The 25,874-nt window shown below is 32.5% G+C and overlaps 3 long non-coding RNA genes across 11 annotated transcripts; all 3 read right to left on the bottom strand.

Annotated features, from left to right (window-relative positions):
• Positions 1-1,637: 1,637 nt before the first annotated feature.
• Positions 1,638-5,071, bottom strand: LOC107903895 (uncharacterized). Of its 9 annotated transcripts, none has more exons than XR_005913277.1 (5): positions 4,840-5,071; positions 4,473-4,723; positions 3,255-4,129; positions 3,128-3,179; positions 1,638-2,884 (listed from the first exon to the last, which is right to left on the bottom strand). It is a non-coding gene; the product is annotated as an uncharacterized lncRNA (long non-coding RNA). The 9 variants fall into 9 exon arrangements; XR_005913280.1 differs by having other exon boundaries at positions 1,638-2,881; XR_005913272.1 differs by having other exon boundaries at positions 1,638-2,881; positions 3,992-4,129.
• Positions 5,072-18,510: 13,439 nt separating this feature from the next.
• LOC121217058 (uncharacterized) lies at positions 18,511-19,407 on the bottom strand. The gene is made up of 3 exons (XR_005913270.1): positions 19,109-19,407; positions 18,942-18,992; positions 18,511-18,865 (listed from the first exon to the last, which is right to left on the bottom strand). It is a non-coding gene; the product is annotated as an uncharacterized lncRNA (long non-coding RNA).
• A 945-nt stretch (positions 19,408-20,352) lies between these two features.
• Positions 20,353-21,143, bottom strand: LOC121217057 (uncharacterized). Its single transcript, XR_005913269.1, has 2 exons — positions 20,687-21,143; positions 20,353-20,575 (listed from the first exon to the last, which is right to left on the bottom strand). It is a non-coding gene; the product is annotated as an uncharacterized lncRNA (long non-coding RNA).
• Positions 21,144-25,874: the final 4,731 nt, after the last annotated feature.

Here is a 25,874-nt window from a genome sequence, read left to right as displayed (position 1 = left end):
GGCTTCCATTCAACATTCTACATGTTCAAAATATCATTCAATACAAATTAAAAATTTTAAAGTGGCAGTTTCTAACAATTAGCCTACACCCCCCAACAAATACATGTTAATCCCAAAATTAAGAAGGCTCACAAATGGCCACAGATATGGTTGTGTCCCACTTTAATTACTATTCGACAATAAGGTAAAAGGGACTCGATTAGTCCACTATGTATAGCGGATACATTACTCTGACATACAAAATAATTGGCAAATGATACAACAAATCAACTCAATTGATTGGCAAACTCATATAGAACAATCACAGGCACATCAACTCCACGAACATGCCACTTATGTGGATGGCCATTTATGGCAGACAAGTTTACTATTTATGCTGTCATGCAACATGCAATACCACATGCACCATTTTTCTACGTACTCTCTTCCTTGTGCTAGCTTCTAATACTCAATTCCAGAAGATATAACGGCCTAAAAGTCAGTTGTGTCAAAAAATATGGTTTCAGAACTCGTTTCCATAAACTAGACATGTAAATATTTTTATTAACTACTTAAAGATTTATATAGTAGGTGAATTGAATTTTGGATAGGTAATTTTATTGAATTAGTGATTAGATCTAGAGAAATCTCTAATTAAAACATGGAAAAGGAACTTAAGTGGAAATTAAACCACTATGCTATTGATAGTGGACAGTAATGGATGGTTTAGTTGTAACACCCCTAACCCGTATCCGTCACCGAATTAAGGTTACGAGGCATTACTGAACAAACACAACCATCTCAAAATCAATACTTATATATTACATATATATTTAAATATAATAAGCTTGCACTACACCAAAACAGGCTTTTGCTGGCGCTTTTTTAGGCCTTTAGAGCGCCGCTAAAAGTATTTGCGGCGCTTTTAGAAGCGCCGGAAAAAACACCGCTAAAGACCACGTCGCTAACTTTAGCGACGTTTTTTCAAGACCTTTAGCAGCGCTTTTCATACAAACGCCGCTAAAGACCAAGACCTTTAGTGGCGCTTTACCAAAAACGTCGTTAAAGACCAAGACCTTTAGCGGCGCTTTACCAAAAACGCCGCTAAAGACCAAGACCTTTAGCGGCGCTTTACCCAAAAACACCGCTAAAGACCCAGACTTTAGTGGCACTTTTCCCACAAACACCAAAAAAACGAAGACCTTTAAACGCCGCTCAAGATCATGACCTTTAGCGACGCTTTTATCACAAACGCCGCTAAAGAACAAACCTTTTGCGGTGCTTCTCGCAAAAACGCCGCTAAAAACATAATCTTTAAAAAAAATTATTTTAATCAAATAATATTTATTTTTATGATAAATATTTTATTTTATTTTATTTTTTAAATTTAAACTTTAAATATACTTTTTAAGGATAAATAAAAAATATTATTTAAATTAAATTTTCTATGAAAATTTTAACTTTAAAACTAAATATAAAAATTAATGAATTTAGTTTTAGAATTTAAAATAATAAATTAAAAACACAATTAAAATTCAAAAGTTAGAACTCAAGTTGTTGTAAATATTAAAATAAAAATAAAAATTTAGAATCAAAACTAAAATAAACAATGGAAAGATAGATCAAATGTAGGTTTTTGCTGCAAGTTACACAGACAGTAACGAAAAATTAAACACCACACATAAAATTTATCAAACTAGTTAAGAAATACATGGTACAGCCATGCAGTATAAATACAATAGAATCATAGGGTAATTTTCCATAAATATCTTCAGTGTACCAAGAACAATTTGTCACAAAATTATAAAACATGATAAAAAGAAAAAGAACAGGTAGTAGACAAGCTATTTGTTACTTTTTGTTTTGCTTCCAAGGCTTCCTCAGCTACCTTCATCTTGGCAACAAAATCATCTTCATCATCCCTACTTAAGAAAACAAAGAAACTATTGTTAAACAATTTAGAACTTGAAAAAGAAAAGAACCATGTTACTCGGACTTAGGTATGAGTGTTAGGTGTCAGTATAAAGACATGTCAGATATGGGTATGAAGGCATGTCTGAGATGAGTATGTTCAATTTTTTTTCCAAGTTCTCCCACATCCATGGGTTCCGGACACTGGTACTTAAATCATAAAGTGTCGGAATAAAAAGCATAACCATAATAATAAAGTACGAACCTAAAAGAGCAAGTACATTCAACAACATATTTTTCTTGAAATCCCATAGAAGCAAGATAGCAAATCACGTGGCAACTCTTATCATATAAAAAATAGAGGAACTAATAGATCATAAAACTATAAAGACAGCTAAGGGAAGAAGTGGACATTAGAACCAAAAATAACAAAATAAAGGCACTAATATAATAACTTAAACTTTTAGGCTAGCTATGCTATTAACAGATTCACAGAATATCAAGGTCATTTTCAATAAGAATAGGGGAGATTAAATTCTTTTCAATGTTTTCTAAAATACTCTCTTCCTTCTCGTTAGACAGCGAAACAAGCGTAATAGCCAAATAAAATTCTAAAAAGAAATTTCCATTCTAAATCACATCCCAATAGCAGAAAATATTTGCTGCAACTTAACTAAGAAAAATGCCTGACTACACCTCCACACAATTCTGAATTCAATTTTGGTTCCATTCCACATGAGACATGACTATATTATATTCAGTTAAGGTAATCATAAACAATGGATGGAGGCGACGTGACTTCTAGCGTGTATGATAAAACACCCATCTATACTAGCAAATACATAAGAGGGTTGAATGTCAACTGCAATATTCTTTCAAGACAAAATCGACGCCAAAAACTTGACAGATCTCACCACTGGTTTACAGCAAACATAGTAGATCAAGGCGATGAGTTAGATTTCGGCAGGTTCAACTCCCTAAGTTGCTGGAGCTGCTAAAACAATGAAACCATCACGTGTTATGCTAGAAATTCAATAAAACATGAAAAATAATCAGACTCAAAAAAAAATATAGGAGCCAGCTTTGTAGATATTGCATGTGTAGTACTAGTAGAATACTGTATGCCACTGGTCAAGCCAAACATGAAACCCAAACAATATTTCAAGATTCAAACTCGGAGTTCAAAAAGAATCAAGAAATTAGGGGAAATGGAAGGTGTGAAATGGAAGTAATTAACCTTTAGTGGATGGTTCATCCTGAGATTTCATGGCTGGGAAGAGAAGAACTTCCTGTTCAAAGAGCACACAAGATTATGAGTCACCAGAGTCAAACTATAGAATCACATATGAGAGAGAGTGTGTGACCTTGATATTCTGTGAATCTGTTAATAGCACCTGATCAAATAAGATAACGAATTAAAGAGACTGAGACCTTTGCAGTCTTCCACACAAGATAAGAAGTATTATAACAATTCCAGTTATGGAAGACACAAAATGAGATCGAAAAAGATATGGCAAATCACAAATTCCACAAGCAATTTGTTAACTGCGGTGCAAGGGATAGCATGATGAAAGATAAAAAAAATATAGAAAAATACTACACACAGAAAATAAATAAATTGCTGATCAACAAAAACTTGCAAAATTAAAAATTAAGCCACTTTCAATAATTCAATTAAAGTTCTAAAATCTCCAATGATAAACATAAGACTCTTGCCTCAGACAATTTTTCTGATAACGATGTTATCTGAGAATTGTATAACTTTCTTTTCTCTTCAATAGCTTCAATTGAAATATTATATTAAAAAGGTATCTAGCAAATCAATGGAAATATTAAAATAAAAAGGTATCTTAAATGTTTTAAAGCTTATTACTCCAAAAAAATCAGTAAAAAATATTATACAAACCATTCATCTCACCTACCTTTTTTATCCAGTGAACAATCATTGTCCCTGTACGAGGGCACTCATCCAAAATTTGAATAGAAAAGATAGTGAAATTTGAGCAGGCCAATAGAGATGTTTTTTGGGACATAAATAAAGAACCAAGTTCAATAAATAAAGAATCATTAATCTTCCAGTTCATAGCTAAAAAATACTTACAGAGCAATCTTCACCGCACTAATCTCAGCCACATTGGCATCATTTGCTGCTACTGAACCAGAAAATAATTAGCATGAGGAGGAAAACCCCCATACTCGAACAGCCTTAGTAAGTCACTATATTGCCCATGTATGTCACCTAAAAACACAAACAAAAATTTTACAATTAAGATACAGGAAAATGATGGTACTACTATTAAGTCCCATTTGAATGATATCTCCATTTCTATTCATTCGTGTTTACAATCATATTCAAACATGTCATATATATGATTTTATTTGCTTCATATATCAATCTTATTCCCTAAAAAATTATTTAACACTTACAAAACTACGACCGCTACCGAATCTATCACGACCTATTTAATACATGTTAAATCCTCAGCTTTCCTTTAAAACCCACAAAATATTTTCTAATAACAATCCCCAACGAAACATAAAGCTAAAAATTAAAAAAAAAACAAAAAGCCCAAAAACTTTACCGCAAATTTTGATGGGTGCTTCGAGTTCAAGTAAATTAGGTTGTTGAACGAAGATATCTTTCGAAGCAACACAAAGCTGTTTGATCTTAGATTCAGATAATTGCACTTGTTTCACTGGCTTGGCTGACCGGACTTCCGTCGGCCATCTGATTATATTGTCTAGTACCGCTGGGTCCATCCCTTGCGCCGTCGCTGCCGCCATTAAATCGTCCTCCTTCAACGGCCTTTGATTAAATGAAACCCTAAAAAAACTGAAACGAAACAAGATAAACGACCCCTTTTTATTAGGGAGAGAAAGAGCTTGGGGAAAATGGTAATAATCTTTTTTTAGAGAAATTAAATATAAATTTATTTAACTTTGGAGAACCTTGCAATATCCAGTTTCTAATCGAATCGTATGCAGCTAACTTTGGAGAGCTTTGGAGACGGAAAGGATTGAAGAACTTTGGAGAGAGGGAGAAAGAAGATCCGAGAAAAAGAACGAAAGGAGAAAGAAATGAGTTTGAAAAGGGTGAAGAAGCGAAATCCTCATAGACCGCGAAGAAGAGGGGGAAAAATTAGGGTTTCAGCGGGGGAAAATTTGGATAAAAAGGCGCGATTTTATAAATAAAATAATTTTTTGTGGCGTTAACGCCACTAAAAATTAAAGTTCTAATCATAAATGGCGCCGTTTTATTAAGCTTTAATGTATAGTTCTAGCTTTTTTTTTGTAAAAAACGTCACAAAAATTTAATTTATTTGATTTCTAAAATATAAGAATTATATAAAATTATAAATTTTAGGTTTTTTTGGTCTTTTGTCTTTTGTCTTTTGTGTTTGTATTTTTATTTCATTTCTTATAATTTGGTCTTATATATTCAAAATAACTAATTATACGTACCTAAATATATATCCATCCATATATATATCAACACTTTTTTTAATTTATTTATTAATTCTATTTAAACTAATATTTAAATATATCAAATGGTTTAGATTAAATTTTTAAAATATATTTTTAAAAAAACTAATTAATCTAAACCCAAAACATTGATTCAACCCTAAAATCCCTAAGCCCTAAATCCCTAATGTTTAACCCCTAACCCCTCTTTTACAATTATATAAGAACTTAATTAAAATTTAAATTAAAAAAATACTAATTAATCTAAACCTTAAACCCTAACCCAACCCTAAATCTCTAAACCCTAAATCATTAACTCTTAACCTCTAATCCCTAACTCTTAACCCCTAACCCTTAACTATTAACCCCTAAATATTATTTAATATATAAATTAAAAACACTAATTAATCTAAATCCTAAACCCTATCCCGAATCCCTAACCCTAACCTCTAACCCCTAAACCTTTTTTAATATAGATTAAAACATACTAATTAACCTAAACCCTAAGCCCTAACTTGACACCGAATCTATAAACCCTAAATATATCCCTAACTCTTAATCTCTAACCCCTAACCCCTAAATCACAACCCTTAAACCAGAATCCCTAATCCATAATCCCTAATTCCATAATCTATAAACCTTAAAATTCTAACTCCTAAACCGGCCTTAAATCCTAAATTAACCCTATACCCTAAATCATATACCTTAAACTATATATATTAAACCCTAAACTATAATGATAATTAATTAAATATTTTAAAATTAATACTATCGTATCTTTTGTAATTATATATGAAATTATTTAATATATAAATTAAAAATCAATCAGTCATGTACCCAAAAAATTTTAAAATTATTTTAAATAATAGTATTTTAATTTTTCTATTTTTAACAAATATTTTTCTATGTTTTTTTTTATTTTAAATAATAGTATTTTAATTTTTCTATTTACCCAATTTTAAGAAATATTCAATTAAAAATAAATTGAATTTTAATTAATATAAAAAACAAATTAAATTGTAAATAGACAGATAAAATGTTTTTGATCGCTTTTTCAAAATGCCGCTAAAGCCCTGAGCATTAGCAGCACTTCTTGGAAAACGCCGCTAAAGCCCCGAGCATTAGCGGCGTTTTTGAAAAAGCGCCGCTAAAGCCCGAGCATTAGCGACGTTTTTGAAAAAGCGCCGCTAAAAGCCTGAGCATTAGCGGCGATTTTTCAAAAACGCCACTAAAGCCCCAAAAGGTCAAAAAACGATGTCGTTGGGCTTAGATTTTTTGCGGCGTTTTTCCAAAAACGCCGCTAATTCTTATTTTTAGTGGCGCTTTCCTAAAAGCGCCATTAATGCTCGATCTTTAGCGGTGTTTTATGAAAAGCGCCGCTAATGCTCGATTTTTAGCGGCGTTTTTTGTCCAAGCGCCACTAAAGATGCCGCTAAAAGCCTGTTTTGGTGTAGTGTTGGTCTATATAAAACAAATTGCAAAATTTTAAACTTCTCTCTTCTAACCATTTTTAATAAACAAAGACATTAAAATCTAACTAATATAGACATTGCAAACTAGCAAATTCATAAAAAAATAAACCATTTTAGTATGGCTATTATAATTATATACAATACAACAAAATACGACCTTCAAAACATTTATCTAGTCTATACGTGCCATAGTTAGAATTTAAATATTTAAAATACCGAGATAATAAATAGGGTGATGAACTTGCTGACGATCCCCGAGCTTGAAGCTTGAGCTAAAGTCTATAAAACAGAGAGACGTAAACGAATAAAGTAAGCTTATATAGTTTAGTAAGTCTATAGCGTAACTAAAAAAAATATAAAAGTCATATAATTTCCAAATCAAATTCACTGAAATCGTAAATAACACAAATAATTATTATATTAGTATTTACTGTCCTTAAACCATTTTATTTATAATAAAATATATATACCTGTCGAATGCATACATCTGAATATATGTATATAGATACATCATATGCATATAACCGATCATATATATATACTAAATAAACATTATAACCGAATGCAAACATATTCATCAAATACTTATAAACAAATGTATATACACCTCAAATATATATATACTTATTGAATGCATTTGCTGAATATATATTTATCAATTGCTTAGCAAATGCATATACCTAATGCATATATATTTAATATATGCATATACCGAATGCATATATATATTTAGCAATTGCTTAGACCGAATATATATATGCTCATCAATTTAATATAACCAAAATCATATGACTGAACATTTGTATACTCATCAAATACATGTAACTAAAAAATAGATCGAATGTTTATGTATTCATCAATTCCATATAATCAAAATCATAGATATATCAATTGCATATTCTCACATAATTTAAACAGATTCACCGGCACTTAGCCTGCTAGGTTTCAAAACCTGATTCGGTACATCGGCTTTTAGCCTGCTAGACTTATAGTCCGAAATGTATCACCGGCATTAAGCCTGCTAGACGTATAGTCTGAATAATTTCACCGGCATCAAGCCTGCTAGACATAAAGTCTGAATTATTTCACTGACAATAAACCTGATAGGCACTGAGCCTGAAAATCTCAATTCACAGAAGTTGTTACTCATGTTTGAACTATATTTGTATATACTGTCCATACATAAAAATTTAGGTCAATAATTTATAAACTATATTTTTAAATCACATAGATATATAAAGATCAAATACCAAATTCAGCTAAATAATTTAATTATACATTCGTACACTCACATATATATACATATAACTTAATAAATTAAATTCTACTGTTAAAATCTTATCATTTAACTTATATCATACTTTAAGTAACATACATTTACTAATCGAATCACTTAAATACATATATATATTTCATAACATTAAAAAAAATCAATTCAAAGAAAATATATATCATACATTCTAATACCTTATAGATAATCTAAGCTAACAATTTCATACCTTTAATTCAATACAAAAATTTGTACATGTATATACACACTTATTCGAAATTACATATACATACATAAGATTCATACCTTTAAATATAGTCAAGACTTATTCATGAGTATACATATATATTACAACTCACGTGTACATATATGTACACATTCATACCTTTAACCAAGTCCAAGGATTTATACATGTATATGCTTATATATATATTCGAACCTTATGTATACATATATATTATATATATAATTACCTTTGATTAAAAACAAGTATTTATACATATATATATTTTCGAACATGATACATATATATACATATATACATATCATTCATACTTAAACCAAATTCAATCCATATACTTTCAATTTTAGCTCATCAAAATACAATAGATATACATGCATATATACTGATTTAATAACCTCAAATTGCTAATGGACTTACCTCGGACATTGAAAAGTCGAAATCGGACGATTAATCGACAACTTTAGTTTTTCCCCGATCCAACTCTGATTTCTTCGGTTCTTGATCTAATTATATTCAAAATAAGCTAGTTTAAATATAATTACATTCAATTTAATCCAAAAACACATAAATGGGTAAATTACCATTTTTGCCCCTAACATTTACACTTTCTACAATTTAGTCCCTATTGGATAAAACACAAAATACACAAAATTTGTTCACAACATACAAGGGCCTAATGTACCTATTGTTCATACAAATCCTCACATTTCATTTATTTCACATTTTAATCCCTCAAAAATTTAATTTCACAATTTAATTCTAATTACTCAATTTCACCAAAACTTCCAATACAAAACATATTAATCTAAAATGCATCTTTCATTATTCATCATCAAACATCACATAACACAAATTTTCATCAACGGCACAACTCAAAATATTCATTGAAATTAAAAATTCAAACATGGGCCGGATAGTATTCGAAACAATGATCTCAAAAATGTAAAAATTATCAAAAACCGAAACCAAACCATACCTTAATTTATCTTTAGAAGTGTTGAACATTCAAAAAGAAACCATGCATGAGTTCTCTTACACATTCGGCTTTCAAAGATGATAAAAATCATCTTTTCTTAGTTTATTTTAACATATATACATTATAATTACTAAATTACTTAATTAACCTTATTATAATAAATATATAAAACATATATATATAAAGGACAATGTTGCCATATGTCATCCACTAACTATATTTTGGTCTAATTACATCTTTAGACCTCCCACTTAAAAAGACAACAACAAATAAATGCTTTTAAAATTTAACCTCTAAATTTTTATTTTACGCGATTAAATCATTTTTTATCAAATTGAACCTTCAAACGATAAAATTTCCACACGAATTTTTCACACCTATAACTTAACATATAATAAACACTAAAAATAATATAAAAATATTTTTCTGACTCGAATTCGTGGTTCCGAAACCACTATATCCGATTAGGGTCAAAATTAGGCTGTTACATTAGTGATGATTAGTTTGATAAATCTTAAATAAATTAAACAAAACATTAAAATAAAATAAATATAACTAAAATAATAAAAGATGGTGGAATGAAAGAGAAATTTATTTTCTTCTCCATTCAGTCAAAACTGAGAGAAGAGAAGGGAGAAAGAAGAATGTCGATCTTAGGGGTTTTAAGATTTAAAGCTTCAATTTGGTTAGTATAATTTAGTTTTTTATTGTAATTTTTATGTTTTGAGATCATGGGAACCTAATTTATTCAGCCCATGTATTAATTTGTAGAATTATTAAAGTTTTGAAAATTACCATAGTTGAGAATTTAAAGTTTTAGGTGCTAAATTTAAAGATTTTAAGCTTTAAAGGAAAAAGGACTAAATTGTAAAGCTAATTGAAAGTTTTGAGCATTAGGAACTAAAGTGCATAAACTGTAAAATTGGATGTCAAATTAAGAACTAGATCATTAATGGACTATAGTGTAATTGGTTTGAAATTTTGAGTTCTAAACTGAGAATTATGCTAGTCCCGATTTTAAGGACTAAATCGAATAAAATTTAAAATTTGTGTAAATTTGCAATTGAGTGTGGGATTAATTGTGTAACGATGAAATTATGTGTTTATGTTAATCCGTAGCTAACATACACCCGAATTCCTCGAAAAAGAAAGGAAAAGACAAAGTTGTCAATGAATAGCTTAGAGTTTACGATTTGTATTTCTATAACCCAAACCTTTTCAATTGCTACATTTACAAACTATTTTGCATACTAATATCATAAGGTAAGCTAGAAATGATAGAACGAGCTAAATTGGATCGATTTGAATTAGTTGTTTATGATAAGGAGTAAATTGAATAGATTTAAAAATATAAAATATTGTTATAATTGTGCAATTGAATTTAGTTTGAGACGAGTTATGTTGTTACATATGTGAATTGATGATTGGTCGATGAAATTATGTTCTGAGAATTGAGAAATTAATTTTTATGAATTGAAATAATGATGGATAGTGGATATTGGATTATAGATTCAGAAATGTAAAATTAGACTGTATAATCAAGTTATATATTTTGACATGTAGATAGTTATATTAATTTGCATTTGAAATTTCATTTGTTGATTCATGCATTACATAATTTATATTATGTTCTATCAGATATAGAAATACCGCTGAGTTATACTTAACATACGATTGTTATTTTCCATGCGCAAGTTAGGTTTTGATCCTAAACACTTGTCGAAATCAGCATCCAGCTACCATATTGGACTCAACAAGTTGGTGATGCTTTTGTTAATTAATGGTATGTACCGAAGGGAGTCTTTTGGTGTCAATCTTATATTTGAATGAAAGTTGATATTTTGGTATTGTTGGTGCATATGTAAAGGTTAACCATTAGTGGTATGAACTATGTGATTATAAATGTGTGGGATGTGTTTAAAGATGAAATAGGTACAATGCAAGTTAGTAGCTAAATGTGGTATATTGAATGATGATTAATAGTGAAATGGTTGAGTAAATAACATGCTAATGTTAATATGAAATGGTAAGAAAAATGTTGGTCATATTAGTCATGAAATGGTCATTGTGATAGATTTAATTTGTATTGTAGATGACTAGGTTAGATTTGATGATCTTTTTGAATGTAAATTGATATGTGTTGGGTGCCATTTGAGGCATATGGTATTTTGAATGAATGTGCCATGAATGTGTCGAATTGGTATGTTTTCTAGTGAAATTATGCAGGTTTTGAGCAGGCATTGTTGAGCATTTGAACACAGACTATGTTTTGGATATTATTAAGCATGAAATAGGTCCCAAAATGACATATTTTGTACTACACAGTTTGGCCACATGGCCGTGTGACACTCACGGGTTAGTGACACGGTCGCTTGCCAATTAAATATAGGATTTATTAGAAGCACACGGTTCCTGGCTATCACACAGGCTGGCCACACACCTGTGTGAATACTATAGATTTGGCAATTTAATTTCCACACAGCTTAGTTGTTACACGGCCCAGCAACACGGCCGTGTGACTTTTGTTGAATAATTGTAATTTTGACCCACACAACCACAGTGAGTTGCACAGTCTAGATACACGGTCGTGTGACTCCAATTTCACACGGCCACAATTTGCCACATGGTTTAGGCACATGGCTGTGTGACTTCTATTTTGTACAATTATCATTCTTTAGTAAAAGTTTCAAAATGATCATTGTTTGATGTTGGGTCAATTCTAGAGCCTTCATAAGCTCAATTTAAACCCAATTTTGTTTGCAAAGCATTATTTATGTGAATATAAGTAGTTATTCAATGTATAATTGAAATTTTAAATTATGAATTACGTGTAACTGTTCTATTAATTACCATAGAATCTTATCATTCAGGTCTAGGGACCAAACTAGGTGAGGGCCGTGTTACATTTAGTGGTATCAAAACTATAGGTTTAGTCGATTATCGGGCTAAATCGAGCTCATATTAGAGTTTAGAGGTACATGCCATTATCAAATTGAGTCGGAGTCGAGATTTGGATACTGATGATTAAATTTCCTTATTTTATAGCTAAAATGTCTTGAGCATTCAGAAATGATAACGATAACGATGTACTCAGCAATGGTCATTCCGTTGAAAGCAAAAATAGAGTATTATCTGAAGCACCCTGCATAGGTTTAGTTGGGGTTAAACAACCTAAAGAGGATAGATATAGACGTACAGGGAAAAACAATGAGAATTTACTCCAAGTGATAGTGAAGGCCCTTCAAAAGGTGACGACTACTCCGGCGGCTGTTCCTATGCCTATTAACTGTTGTAGCATCCTGTAGCTCTAGTCCGGCGACCTGACTGGGTAAAGGTGTTACAAAAATGAAACTAATTTGGTAAACTATTATGATTTTTTATTTAAATTGAAATGGTATGAACTTGTAAATTGATAATAGTATATGAAATGGTGATGATCTTGTATGAATTGATACGAATTGGTAATGTTTTAGGCATATTATAATGCCTAACACATTTGGATACCTATGTTTTACATTTTGTTGTGACATTATGCACCAAGCTTTAGCCAAATGTATGCCAAAACCTTTGGTAGTTAGCATGCTCACCTATGAGCAAGGTAAGTGTTGTAATTTTCCATTTGAACTTACTAAGCATTAAGTGCTTATTATCGCTGTTTTTCCTACATGTAGATTCCCAACTTCCTATAAAATTTTTTCTAATACACGTTATTTGACATAATGGGAAGAAGATAATTGCGGACATCATGTTTAATAAACCCAGTCCGACATGTTTCAAGGTTGGATAAAGCCGTGTTGAGCCATGTTTGAGCTTTATTCATGTTGAGATAATCTGGGAAATTCCCCCTAAAAAAAAGTAGTGGTGATTGGTGTTGTTTAGCTTTTGGCTGGTAAAACATCACGTTCATTTTTTATGCTAGTTTTCTCAATAGTCAATTCCAATGTTGTCTTTTTTATATATAGTAGTTTTCTTATTTGTGTGATGCAAAGGCTTACTTAGTGTATAAATTAGTTATAATCCTAAAGGCTATGAAAATCTATCAAAATTTGTATCAATAATAAGTTATTTAATAAGTAAATTTAAATAATTTGATATGTGCATATGGTAATATTGATTATAATTATAAAACAATCAGTGTGCCTTTAATTAATAATAATGTCTTATATGTAGATGTATAAGTTTATTTTATTTAAATTAATTTATTTAATTTGTATTTTTATATATAAATTATTTACACATAACCATTTGCCGACTTTTGGTGACTAAGTGCAGTGTAATGGAATCACCAAGATTTATTTACAAAATCTTAGTACTACTACAAAATCTTAGTACATAGTATTCTATTAAAATCATCACCGTTAATATTAATAATATATAAATACCTCTAAATTATAGATTTGAGAGTGTTTTCTAGTTAACGTAACATTAAAATTAATTTTTATTAAAAATAACGAAGAAATTGATACTTATTTATACATAAGTTTGTTCTTTAGAGAATGTGGGATTAAAATTAACTTTTTAATGAAAATAGTGAAGAAGTGAGCTATGATATTCCCTCTTCAATTTGGGATTAAAATTAAATTTGTAATGAAAATAGTGAATGTGAGATATGAGAGTTCTTATTTATAAGGTAAATGTGAGATATGAGAGTATTCTCTATTCAATATGGGATTAAAATTAAATTTTTTAATTTATTAAATTATATCTAAAAGTTGTAAAAAAAATTCTATGAGGATATTTATCAAAACTTATTAGACTGAAAAAATAAACTAAAAAATAAATGGTAGTTAACTCAAGAGAGCTTATGAAAATAGTGAAGAAATTTACACTTATTTATAGGGTAAGTGTGTTTACTAATCAATGTGGGATTAAAAATTGGATAAGTGGTTGGGTGCAATGGTAAGGCACATTGCACTCCCAAGAGGAGGAACCATGTTTGAACTTTGGAGATGATATTGTTGGGAGGGATAGCTACGACCGTAAAATGGACATGAAAATTATAAAAAAAAAACAAAAATTGATTGTATAAAGAATTTTCACATGTGTCGAAATATTAGGCTTCCATGTCAATTGGAACCTAAGCTCTTGTTATATATATATATATAATATTCTCAGCTCATTTTGTATGGACTGTACAAGAAAGCTATTGTTGGAGTAGTTAGTGTATATATAACTCATTTTTTTCCATTGGGATGCATTGAAGGTAGGTATGTTTGAATTAGTATAGGATAATTATTTGGTTTCCTTGAAAACTTTAAACTGAATTTGCTTTTTGTTTTTTATAGGGAAATCAAAGGATGCCTTGACTTAAAGATATTGCATTAGGAATGCATTTGTTTGGAATCCATTTAGGATTTCCATAATGAAGCTAATTTATTGAAATTTCTCTCATATGTATGCTATTTTGGTAATGTATATAGCCAGGGTATGCCTTATGTATCGCCCCAAAATTTTAAGATTTTAATTGTGTGAATCTACAGTAATTAAATTCTGGAATCTCTGGTTATGTGCTCTGCTTTTGTGTTTAAGGCCTAAAGTTCAAGTGGCATAGTTCAAAGTTTTATTATTATTTTAAAACAATCTTTATCCATGTGTTAGGTAGTTAACTGCAATTCTAGGTAAATCAATGTTAAGAATGAGCCTGCCGGTTCACTGGTTAAGCATCTGTCTGTATTCTGTTCAATTTCAAGTTCAAGTCCCATCGCATTCGTAAGGAAATATTTTTTTTTGCAAATGGCAGAAGGTGGGATGGTGGTTAATTTTAAACATTCTGAATAAATTCTATCGTTCTTCTTTTTCTTTTTCCACATTTGGTTCCTTGTTTTTCCTGTTCTCCTTTTTTTTTCTTCTTACTGCAATTAATTTTTGCGTGAATTGGGAAGTCTTCGTTGCCTGTGAGGCCGATATTGTGTAAGTTTTGTAGTTATTTCCTTTCGTTTTGTGATTTCCGCTGTGTTAACACATTTCTGTCGAAACGATATTTTGCTCGTTTGCTTGATGTTCTGTTAAACACTCGATTGGTTACTTTTTAGGCGAGGATATTGCGAAAGATGTTATTCACCGTGTTAGTCTGATTTCCTCTTTTTTGTGTGAGGTGAGTATGCGAATTGAGTTGGGATTGCATCAAAATTTTTGACATAATCTTGACGGTAGGTTGGTTTTGTTAAAATATCGAAAATGATGGTGTAATTGGTTATCGGATGGTTAATTAGGTTTCGGGTAGTCTCCGTATTGCTTTTCTGTCAAACGAAACCAGGTGCGTACCGAAAACCTTAGTTTTTGCAAGTTTCGGTTGCAGAAAATGGTGGCTGTCAATGCCACACGGCCAGGTACACGAGCGTGTGCCCAGGCCATGTGATTTGGTGTAACTCACTGTTTACTTATTTGGGGTCACACGGGTGGGGATACGGGCGTGCGTCTAGGTCGTGTGTGGCTATAGTGGTGCAGGGTTCATACGGGCAACGGACACGGGTGTGTGCCTAGGTTGTGTAACTCACTGTATGTGGTATAAAACCACACGGTTAGAGACACGGGCGTGTACCCAGGCCGTGTGAGTCACACGAGCAGGAACACGAGCATGTGTCCAGGCCGTGTAACTCACTGTTTATGCTTTTAAACCACACGGGCAAGGCACATGGGCGTGTGACCTGGCCATATAATAGATTATTAGGGCCCGAAACCTGTTTTCGAGGCTGTGAACATTATTTAAAACTGATACTGACCTCCTGAATGTACGGATGATTGAATTTGATTACATGATAATTGTCTGATACTCTGAAACTAATTTGTGAGCAACGTAGTTATATGTACACTATAATGCTTATTCTGATGTTGAAATGCCTTATTTAATTGTGAAATGAATTAGAATGACCGAATACATGTTACGGGTATTTGTGCACTGCATCTGCATGGGTTGGGATATAAAGAAGGAAGAAATAATCTGTTCTGAACTAGTGGCTAGGCCACATTGGGAATCAATATGATTCTGGCACTATGTTGCATTCTGATCTAGCAGCTAAGCTGCATCTCCGTAAAAGTGTTAAACGGACACTCTAAGGTGTGCAGCGTTTGTTAGACATTGAATGTCCATAACGGTGTGTTGGGATGGCCGAAAACGGTGTGTAGTGGTTGGGGTTAGGAATATTGCATCTGAATCTGATCTGTATTATATTTGAAACTGAAATTGCATATATATATATATGTAACAAATATGCTCTGTTGCATATATATTACGCACTGAATTCACAACTCATATTGTTATTGATTGGATTTCAGGTGGTTCGCAGTCTTGATCTGGTCAGTGCCGCGGGAGCTCGGTTAAGCTTTTAGCTATCTTTTAAGTGTTATGTTGAGACTTTCTGTAATTTATGATAATAGCACTTTGGAAGATTGTGTACTAACGAAATAACTAATCTTTATGATGAATATTATATGAACTATGGTTTAGTATTGTTATGTTACTTGTGTGGTATATGAGTATCGTTGATGTAACTCCCTAAACTTGGACTGGACTTCTAGACCGAGTGTGGGTGTTACATTTAGGGCACGTTTGGTTCGTTGTAATGGAATAGAGGTGTAATGGAATAGAGCTGTAATAGTAATTCAATTGTTTGGTTGAATGGAATGGAATAGAACTATAATGGTATTCTTGTGTTTGGTTGAATGGAATGATGTAATAGCATAAGGAAAAAAACTAAAATGACTAGAATACCATTAGTAGAAGTTTTTTTAGGTTGATGATTATTGTTATTGTTATTAAATTTTAATAAGATTATTAATATAAATAATAAATAATTTAATCATATTTTAACATAATTATTATTAAATATAATTTTAAAAAAACATAATTTAATAAAATTATTAATATAATTATTCTTATATGAATTTACTAAAATCATAATATATAATACTATAAAAATTATATATAATGTACGTTATTATTTTTAAACTGTAATACATATTTAATGTGCTAAAATATCATTAGTGAAACAAAATAGAAATTAAAATTATCTTTACTAGTTATATTTTGCACTGTTATAAATTATTTCAACATATATTTACTTTTGTATTATACTTATAAAATCTACTCTATTTCTAGAAGACTAATTATAAGCTTAAGATATGGTATTAGCTGTCTCAAACATATATACAAATTCCCCCCACGTTATTTGAAGATACAGGATACGAAACGAATTAATTGTTTGACTAATCAAGGGACTGATTTTGTTTAGCCATAAAATACATCAATATATATATGTAATGAGAGTTTTTCATTTACATCTAAACTTGTCCATGGGCCAGGCCGGGCCCAAAAAAATTTTGGCCCGACTCTTAGGCTCGGGCCCGGCCCGGCCCGGCCCGGCCCGAAATATGGGCCTAAAATTTTGCCCAGGCCAGGCCCGAGAAAAAAATAATAAGCCCGGCCCGGCCAATTTTTAATAAACACAAAAAAATATTTTAAAAATAAAAATAAAAAATAAAAAATTTATTTTTAAAGTATTTTAAAATAAAAAATAAATATTTATTATATTTGGGCTGAGCCGAGCCGAGCTCGGGCCAAAAAATTTGAGCCTGAGCCCTGCCCATTTTTTAAACGGGCCTCATTTTTTTGCCCAAGCCCATAATTCGGGCCTATATTTTTACCCGAATTCTCTCATATTTCGGGCGGGCTGTCGGGCCGGGCCGGGCCGCCCGGCCCATGGACAGGTCTATTTACATCCAAGTAAAGTTATTTTAATTTTATATTTTTTGTATTTTTTAGGATTAATATTTTAATAATTCAATCGTTAAATTTATCGATATAATTGTACTTATTATATATGTAAAATTTTAAACTTATTCAATATTTCTATTACATCAATCCAAAATATCACATATATATATTAATATTTATAGCAAAACAAGTGATATTTTGGGTTTTAATTTGTAAAAAGAAAAACAGCTTCCTTAGGTAATATATATTTTAATAATTTTAATTTATTTTCTTAAAGCAAAATAAAAGAATAAAAATTAAATCAAAATTTTCAATTTTTTAATATATAATTTGGTAAATTAAAATTAGTCAATATCCAAACTTTACATGAATTAAAGCATTTAAAACATGCATTATTTAATAATTGAAAAACAAATCTATTACATCAATCCATAAAAATTAAATTAAAACTTGAATAATAAATGAAAAATAATAGTTAAAACAGAAAAAATAATAATTCTCGATTAAAACAGTTTACTAGTGTTTGAGAAATTCAATTATCCTTAAAAAACAACACATTAATCATCAAGAAACAATACGACTTGCATGCTTATCAAACTAGCTCAAGGAAGTCAATTGGGAGACTAAGACCTCTTGATTCTCGAATCTTAAACAACACAATTTAACCATTTGTGTCCTACATTTTAAGCAAATATTCTCTCCATTGAAAGTGTAGTAGATCACTTCATGCAAGACAACAAATCAAAAAACAATTATATAAAGTACAAAATAGAAATCTCTAAGCTTCAAATCTGGAACTTTTTCATGCGGTGGGTTGGGATCAAGGATGCACAAAAATCTGTAGAAGGGAACTGTAAGTGCAGAGGGGGGAGGGAAAAGATTATCATTAAGTCATAATAAAGGAAGAAAATTACCACCAGAACTTGCTTCAATGGAATCTTGTAATATGATACAATGGCCCCAACCTTCAATATGTAAAGTGAAACCATCCAATGGATATTAGAACTATAGTAATTTCAATCAGGTGAGAATCTTAGTCTCTCTAAAACATTATATAGGCCCTTTGAGATAGCTCACTTACAGACTCACCACTTGAGTTCATAAACGTTTGCGGTTTGGCAAGCATGACAGGAACATTTCCTATAAATCCGAAAAAAGTAACTATCTCAAATTAAATATTGCATAATGGGACATTCTGAGTTGCCTAAGAAAATTTTAGAACATGAATTCATTTGTAATTTACCTACAATTTTCATTGAAATGAATAAACTTTTACTTTTTATTTTCCATCTATCAGGCTAGAACTTATGTTTTATTATCTTTATGCATAAGGAAATACCAATCTTGATGCTTAAACTAATATGGAAGAAGATGAAGTATAGAAGGTTTTTGGATAGTTAATGCCACGTATTAAATAAGTTTCTCAAAAAATATGAAAATTGTGAAGTCACTAAGAATTGCAGCTGCTATTGTCTGCCATCATCCAAATCAAAGATAAACTTAGGTGGGATTCTAATCTAATCAGTTTCCATTATCCAATACACTCTTGTTTGTTTTACTGTTTAATCTAATTAGTTTCCATTATCCAAGGGTCACTAATCCACTTTCAACTAAATCTAAGGTTGATATTTTTTAGTTAAATTTTATATATCTTAAAATCATTAAAATTTCGGCCATAATTTTAATTGAGGGTAAATTACTCCCTTTAAACAAAGTAGTTGAAACTTCCATTATTTTTGTAGTAGAAGGGAGGATCTTTTCCCAATGAGTAATCTAAATGCACTCTTCAAGGTTACAATGTAAAACAGTATCTTCATCTAAAGCATTCAAAATCAAGAATAAAGTTGCAAACAATTGCAGTTAAAACTTTTTAAGGTATGAGTGGCATACAAGTTACAAACACTCTCAAGATGCCTCAGGCAGGTAATGTCTCCCTTAGGTTCGTTAATGACATGTGGGAGGCTAGTGGTAGATTATGAACATCAAAGAATATATAATTATTAGTGTTTTACAGCACATCTCATCACCAAAACCATAAAACAATCAGTTAGAAGTTTCAATTGCAAAATATACCCTTCAATCACCAAAACCATAAAACAATAAAACAATAAAACAATCTGTTTAACAAGTGAGACCAACTCAGTCAAAGACATTATATTAGTATGGATAGATAATTAAGTACCCATTACGAAATATACCCTTCAAATACACTACATATAGTTATTCAAAATTGGAAGAAGTAGAATCAACTTAATATCAAAGCAATATACTAGTCTAGAATTAGAAATTTGGGACTCTATCATGTCTAAATGATAAATTTATGAAGAAACAATAACCCATTCCAGCAAAGTTCCATGGCTATTATATTTTCAACAGGCATGCAATACATCAAAGCATATTGAAGTTCTTGAATTTAACAATAGTGAAAGTCATTCGAAGATTGAACTTTTTTTTAAAAAGTACCTTTTCTAATCTGAGCTTTAAAGTTAACTGTGTTAATAGAAATCCCTTTAGCCTTAGCTATAGCATCTACCATCATAAAAACCACCTGTTGGTAAAAAAATGAAACAAAAAAATCATTAAAAGAACATTAAATTCGTTAAAAAATTAAAACGAGGACGTATTAATACGTTGTGGCGGGTGCCATTGAATTTCTTACCGGGATTACCGAGACTGACGATGAGCCACGGCTTGCGAGGCAGAGACTGCGGCCTGGGCTCGGGCAGCGACACCTGGGCATCTTCCGCCGTATTGGCGAGAGAAGAATTTGAAATTTTCGTGGAAAAATTAGGGAATTGAGTCATGGTTCTTTTGGTAGCGGCAGAAATTTTGAAGGAAGGATGAGATCTGGGGATATGAAATCTGGAGCAAACTTTTTGGGTAGAAGAAAGTAGGATATTTTGGTCTCAAAATTTTGGGGAGAAGAAATCAGTAAACGGTGAATACCAATTCCTTACCCCCACCCCTGAATACCTATTACAGGTGCTGAGGGAATAAACAAGTAATAGCAAAACGGTGGAATAGTAAACGGTGAACCAAACAGTGGAATAGGGGTGTAATCACTGTAGCGCGCGGAATAGGCAAGGAATGGAATGGCTATTCATGCCAACCAAACATGCCGTTAGTGGTATCAAAGTCAGGTTTGCCAACACTTGGGCTCATAATGTGTGAGAAAAGTAGCTTAGTGATAATTTTGTATCTGAATTAATATAAATAAACTAAAACCTTAGTGAACAACCAAGCCTCCAACGCTGACCCTATAAGTATTTTTATTCTGTTATAAAGATTGTAATACCTAAACCATTATTGGAAAAATGTTTTAATCTAAAATGGTGAAATCATCCTGCTGGATGTATGGACTGATCTGTGTACTCTGACATTGTAGCTAGATTGCTATAATGAGTTCGCGCGGCAATCGTGGACGTGGTATACGGAGGTGTCGAGGACGCCCAGGAGGAACTTGAGCAGAGTTATCCTCTATGGCTAGTATGCCCAATTTGGATACCAGTGAGACTGTTGGTACTCCCACTGCTGAGACGGAGTCCCAGACTCTGACGACTGGGGATGACGCACTGTCCCAAGCCATGATTCGAGCATTAGAGAGGGTCACATAGGCTCATTCAGGATCGGGATGTCGAGGGTCAGTTACTGAACTACTCCGGTCGAATTGGGCTGAGTTAGTCAGGGGCGTCATAGGAGTCTCTCCTACTATTGCAGATTATTGGCTCGAGGCTACGGAGTGTATTATGACAGATCTTGACTACACTCCCACTCAGAAATTGAAGGGTGTTGTGTCCTTACTCTAGGACGAAGCTTATCAGTGGTGGCTGACCGTTGAGCAAGGTGCTTAGCCTGAATAAGTGAACTGGGACTATTTCAAGAACACCTTCTAGGGTAATTATGTGGGGGCGAGTTATGTTAAGGCTCGCTGACGCGAGTTTATGAGCCTAGTTCAAGGTGACCAATCTGTGGCTGAATATGAAGTCGAGTTTCTGTGACTGAGTAGGTATGCACAGACTTTGGTAGCATCTGACTACGACAAGTGCATGAGGTTTGAGGAAGAATTGAGATATGATTTGTGGGTTCTGATAGCTCCTTAGAGGAAGTGGGTTTTTGCGGTCTTAGTTGACAAAACAAAAATAGTGGAAGAAGTAAAGCGCATTGAGCGTGAGCAGCGTGATCGTGAGAAGGATCATAATACGATTAAGAAGGATTCGGGTCTCTCTGGTTCTAGTCAGTGTCCTAAAAAGCGGGCGAGATTTGATAAGCCCCCGAGGGCCGAGGCACTAGCTATAGTGACTGAGATTCAGCTGTACAGTGATTGTGGAAAGCGCGATCCGGGCGAGGGCTGAAGGAAGTTGGAAGATGCCTCTATTGCGGTTAGATGGAGCATCGAGTTAGGGATTGCCCCCGTCAACCAGATCCAGTGCTAGCTGCGGCACAGACTTTGGGCCCAAATTTTGTTTGGCCTCTAAGAGAGGTTCAACGACCATTCAACGGTTGTGGTACTGGTAGGGTGGTAGTGAATTTTGGAGTTGACAACGAACACCGGGTAGAGATGGAGGTCAAGCTAAGGCTCGTAAGTCGGCACTGGTTTATGCGGCGAGACGCCGCGAGGAGAGCGATGATGCTGATCTCATTCTAGGTACATTCTTTATTCATTCTGTTTTGTATTATGCTCTCATCGATATTGGCTCTACTCACTCGTACATAGCTAGTATTGTTTTTGTAAATCTGGGTTTAACCGCTAAGAATACTACTAGAGTGTTTTCTGTGATTAGTTCTTTGGGTCAGTCAATTTGAGTTAATAAAGTATACAGGCGGGTACCCCTAGAGCTCTAGGGTATGGTATTTTCAGCTGATTTCATGGAATTACCCTCTAATGAGTTTGATTTAATTCTATCAATGGATTGGCTCGTTAAGTATCGGGTCAGTCTAGACTGTGCATCCAAGAGAGTTACTCTGAGATCGATTGAGAATGACAAGGTGGTCATGGTTGGTGAGTGTCAAGATTACCCCTCTAATGTAATCTCCACTGTTGTAGCAGATAAGTTAGTCCAAAAGGGGGTGCGAGGCATACCTTGCTTACGTAACCGATTCTACTCTCGAAAAACTTTCAGTGGGAGATATCCGCACCGTGAGGGAATTCTCGGACGTCTTTCCCGAGGAATTGTCTGAAATACCTCCGAATAGAGAGGTGGAGTTTGGATTTGATCTGTTACTAAGTACTGCTTTGGTATCTATTGCTCCCTACCGCATGGCACCGAAAGAGTTGACCGAGCTAAAAGCACAGCTTCAGGGACTCCTTGATAGATGATTCGTTCGACCAAGTGTGTCTCCATGGGGGGCACCGGTGTTGTTTGTTAAGAAGAAAGACGGGTCGATGAGGATGTGTATATATTTCTGACAGTTAAACAAGTTGACAATCAAGAATAAGTACCCGTTATTGAGAATTGACGACTTGTTCGACCAGTTACAAGGAGCATCTATGTTCTCCAAAATTAATTTGCACTCCAGTTACCATCAACTCAAAGTCAAGGAGGCTGATGTGTACAAAACCGTCTTCAGGACTCGTTACGGACATTACGAGTTCCTGGTGATGTCTTTCGGTTTAACGAATGCCCCGACGACATTTATGGATTTAATGAATCGGGTGTTCCAATCTTACTTGGATAAATTTTTAGTGGTTTTTATCGATGATATCCTGATCTACTCTGAAACTAAAACTGAGTATGATGATCATCTCTGCATTGTTTTGGTTGTATGCCAAGTTTAGTAAGTGTGAGTTTTGGTTGCAGGAGGTCACTTTTCTGGGTTACGTGGTGACGATGGAAGAGATTCGAGTTGATCCTAAGAAAATAGAAGCTATTTTTGAGTGGAAGTAGCCAAAAAAATGTATCTGAGCTTCGTAGTTTCCTAGGTTTAGCCGATTACTGTCGTAGGTTCGTCGAAGGGTTTTTTCTGATTACATAACCTTTGACAAAGCTGCTGCCTAAGAATGCTCCATTTGTGTAGTCTGAGACACAACAATCTAGTTTCGATAAGCTTAAGTCCGTTCTGACATAGGCTTATGTCTTAGTTCAACAGGAATCGAGTCGGGAGTTTGTGGTATACAGTGATGCTTCACATGTCAGGTTAGGATGTGTGCTTATGCAAGGCGGTAAGGTGGTTGTTTACTCGTTGCGGTAGCTTAAGACACACGAGGGTAACTATTGTAACAGCCTGATTTTGGGTCTAGTCGGAATAGTGGTTTTGGGACCACAAATCCGACGAGAAAAAATGTAATGGCCTGAATTTTTAGAGGTGTTGAAACGGTGATTCGAGATCACTAAATTCAAAAAATGGGTAGAAAATATTATTAATTTAGTGAGTATAAGTTAAATGTGAAGTTAGGAAATTTTTGAAATAGTGAATAGTACACTAGAAATAAATATTAAAATAATTAGAATAAAAAATAAGGAATCGGGACCTCGGGGATTTTAAACCGAGCCATAAATATTCTTATAAATATTTATGTAGTGTTAAAAAGTTAGTATTAAAGTTTCATTAAGAAATTTTAAAGTTCCGATAATTAATTGAACAAAAAGGACTAAATTATAACAAATGCAAAATTATGGGAAATGATTAAATAGCTTAAATGATAAAAGGAAGAGGGCTTAAAAGGAAAGTAAACCCAAGGTCTATTTGGGCTAGACGGCAAAGGCATGAAATCAGCAACAAAGTAAGGAGAATTAAGGGCAAAATTAGAATATTGCAAAATTTACTTAATAAAGTTAGGACCAAAGTGGAATTATCTAGATTTCTCTTTATTTTTCTGCATTCTCATCAGCAAAAACACCATAGAAGGGTTTCCTTAAGCTGGTTCTTCCTATTTTTACTGCAGGTAAGTTCAATTCTTGATTATTTCTTGAAAATTTTATGTTTTTGTGACTTTTACAACTAGGCCCACTTGTTGAATTCATTAGTTTTTGATTCTATGAGAGAAGTTGAAAGTTGCTATGAATATGTGCTAGAAGTATATGATGATTTAGCATGGAATTAGAGCTTTAAATTGTTCATATGCTGATTTTATTGAAAGAATTGAATAGAAAGTGAATGTTTGAGACCTAATAGTAAAAGAGTTTGAAGATAGAGTTATATGTGGAAATTCTGAATTTCAATAGTTTTGTAACAACTTATAATGTCTAGGTAAAGTATTAATTGAGAAAATTAGATTAATTTAGGGGTTAATTAAGAAAGAACCGAATTGTATAAACTGTGAAATTTGGGGCAAAATGGAAATCAACATTTTTCACTAAAGTAGTTTTGGACAGCAGCAGTAGTCTAACTTTGAAAAATCACCAAAAATTGTGGGAATTGAATTAGAGGATGAATAAAATATGAAATTAAATCTTGTTGAGTTTAGTTTCTCATAGAATAAACGGTGCAAGTAATGGATTTGTAAATTTTGATATATTTGAAGTTTAGTTAGACCGAGTCAGAATGAGTTTGGAATCCCCTGTTCTAAATTTGGAAAATTTTTAAAAATTGTAAAAAAAATAATTATGAGTTATAGTTTATATTATTATAATCCTTAATGAGTCTATTTTTCAAAATAAGTAAACGGAAACATCATCTGAATTCTGTACAATGAGATAATTAATTTTTAGTGAAGAGAGGTCAGAACTGTCAGACAACGAAACAGGAGAAACTTTAAAGAATAAACTGTACTATTTGGCTAAACCAAAAATTCTAAAATTTTTATGGTAAGAAAATATGTGAATCTAGTTTCGGGGAAAATATACGGATCTTAATTTTGAGTTCTGTAGCTCCAGAGAAAAATAATTTAGTGACTCTAACTGAGACGG

Source organism: Gossypium hirsutum, chromosome D05 (genome assembly GCF_007990345.1).
Source record: "Gossypium hirsutum isolate 1008001.06 chromosome D05, Gossypium_hirsutum_v2.1, whole genome shotgun sequence".
Classification (NCBI taxonomy): Eukaryota; Viridiplantae; Streptophyta; class Magnoliopsida; order Malvales; family Malvaceae; genus Gossypium; species Gossypium hirsutum.
The sequence above is the reverse complement of the archived record's forward strand: the minus strand, read 5'-3'. Positions and strand labels throughout refer to the sequence as shown.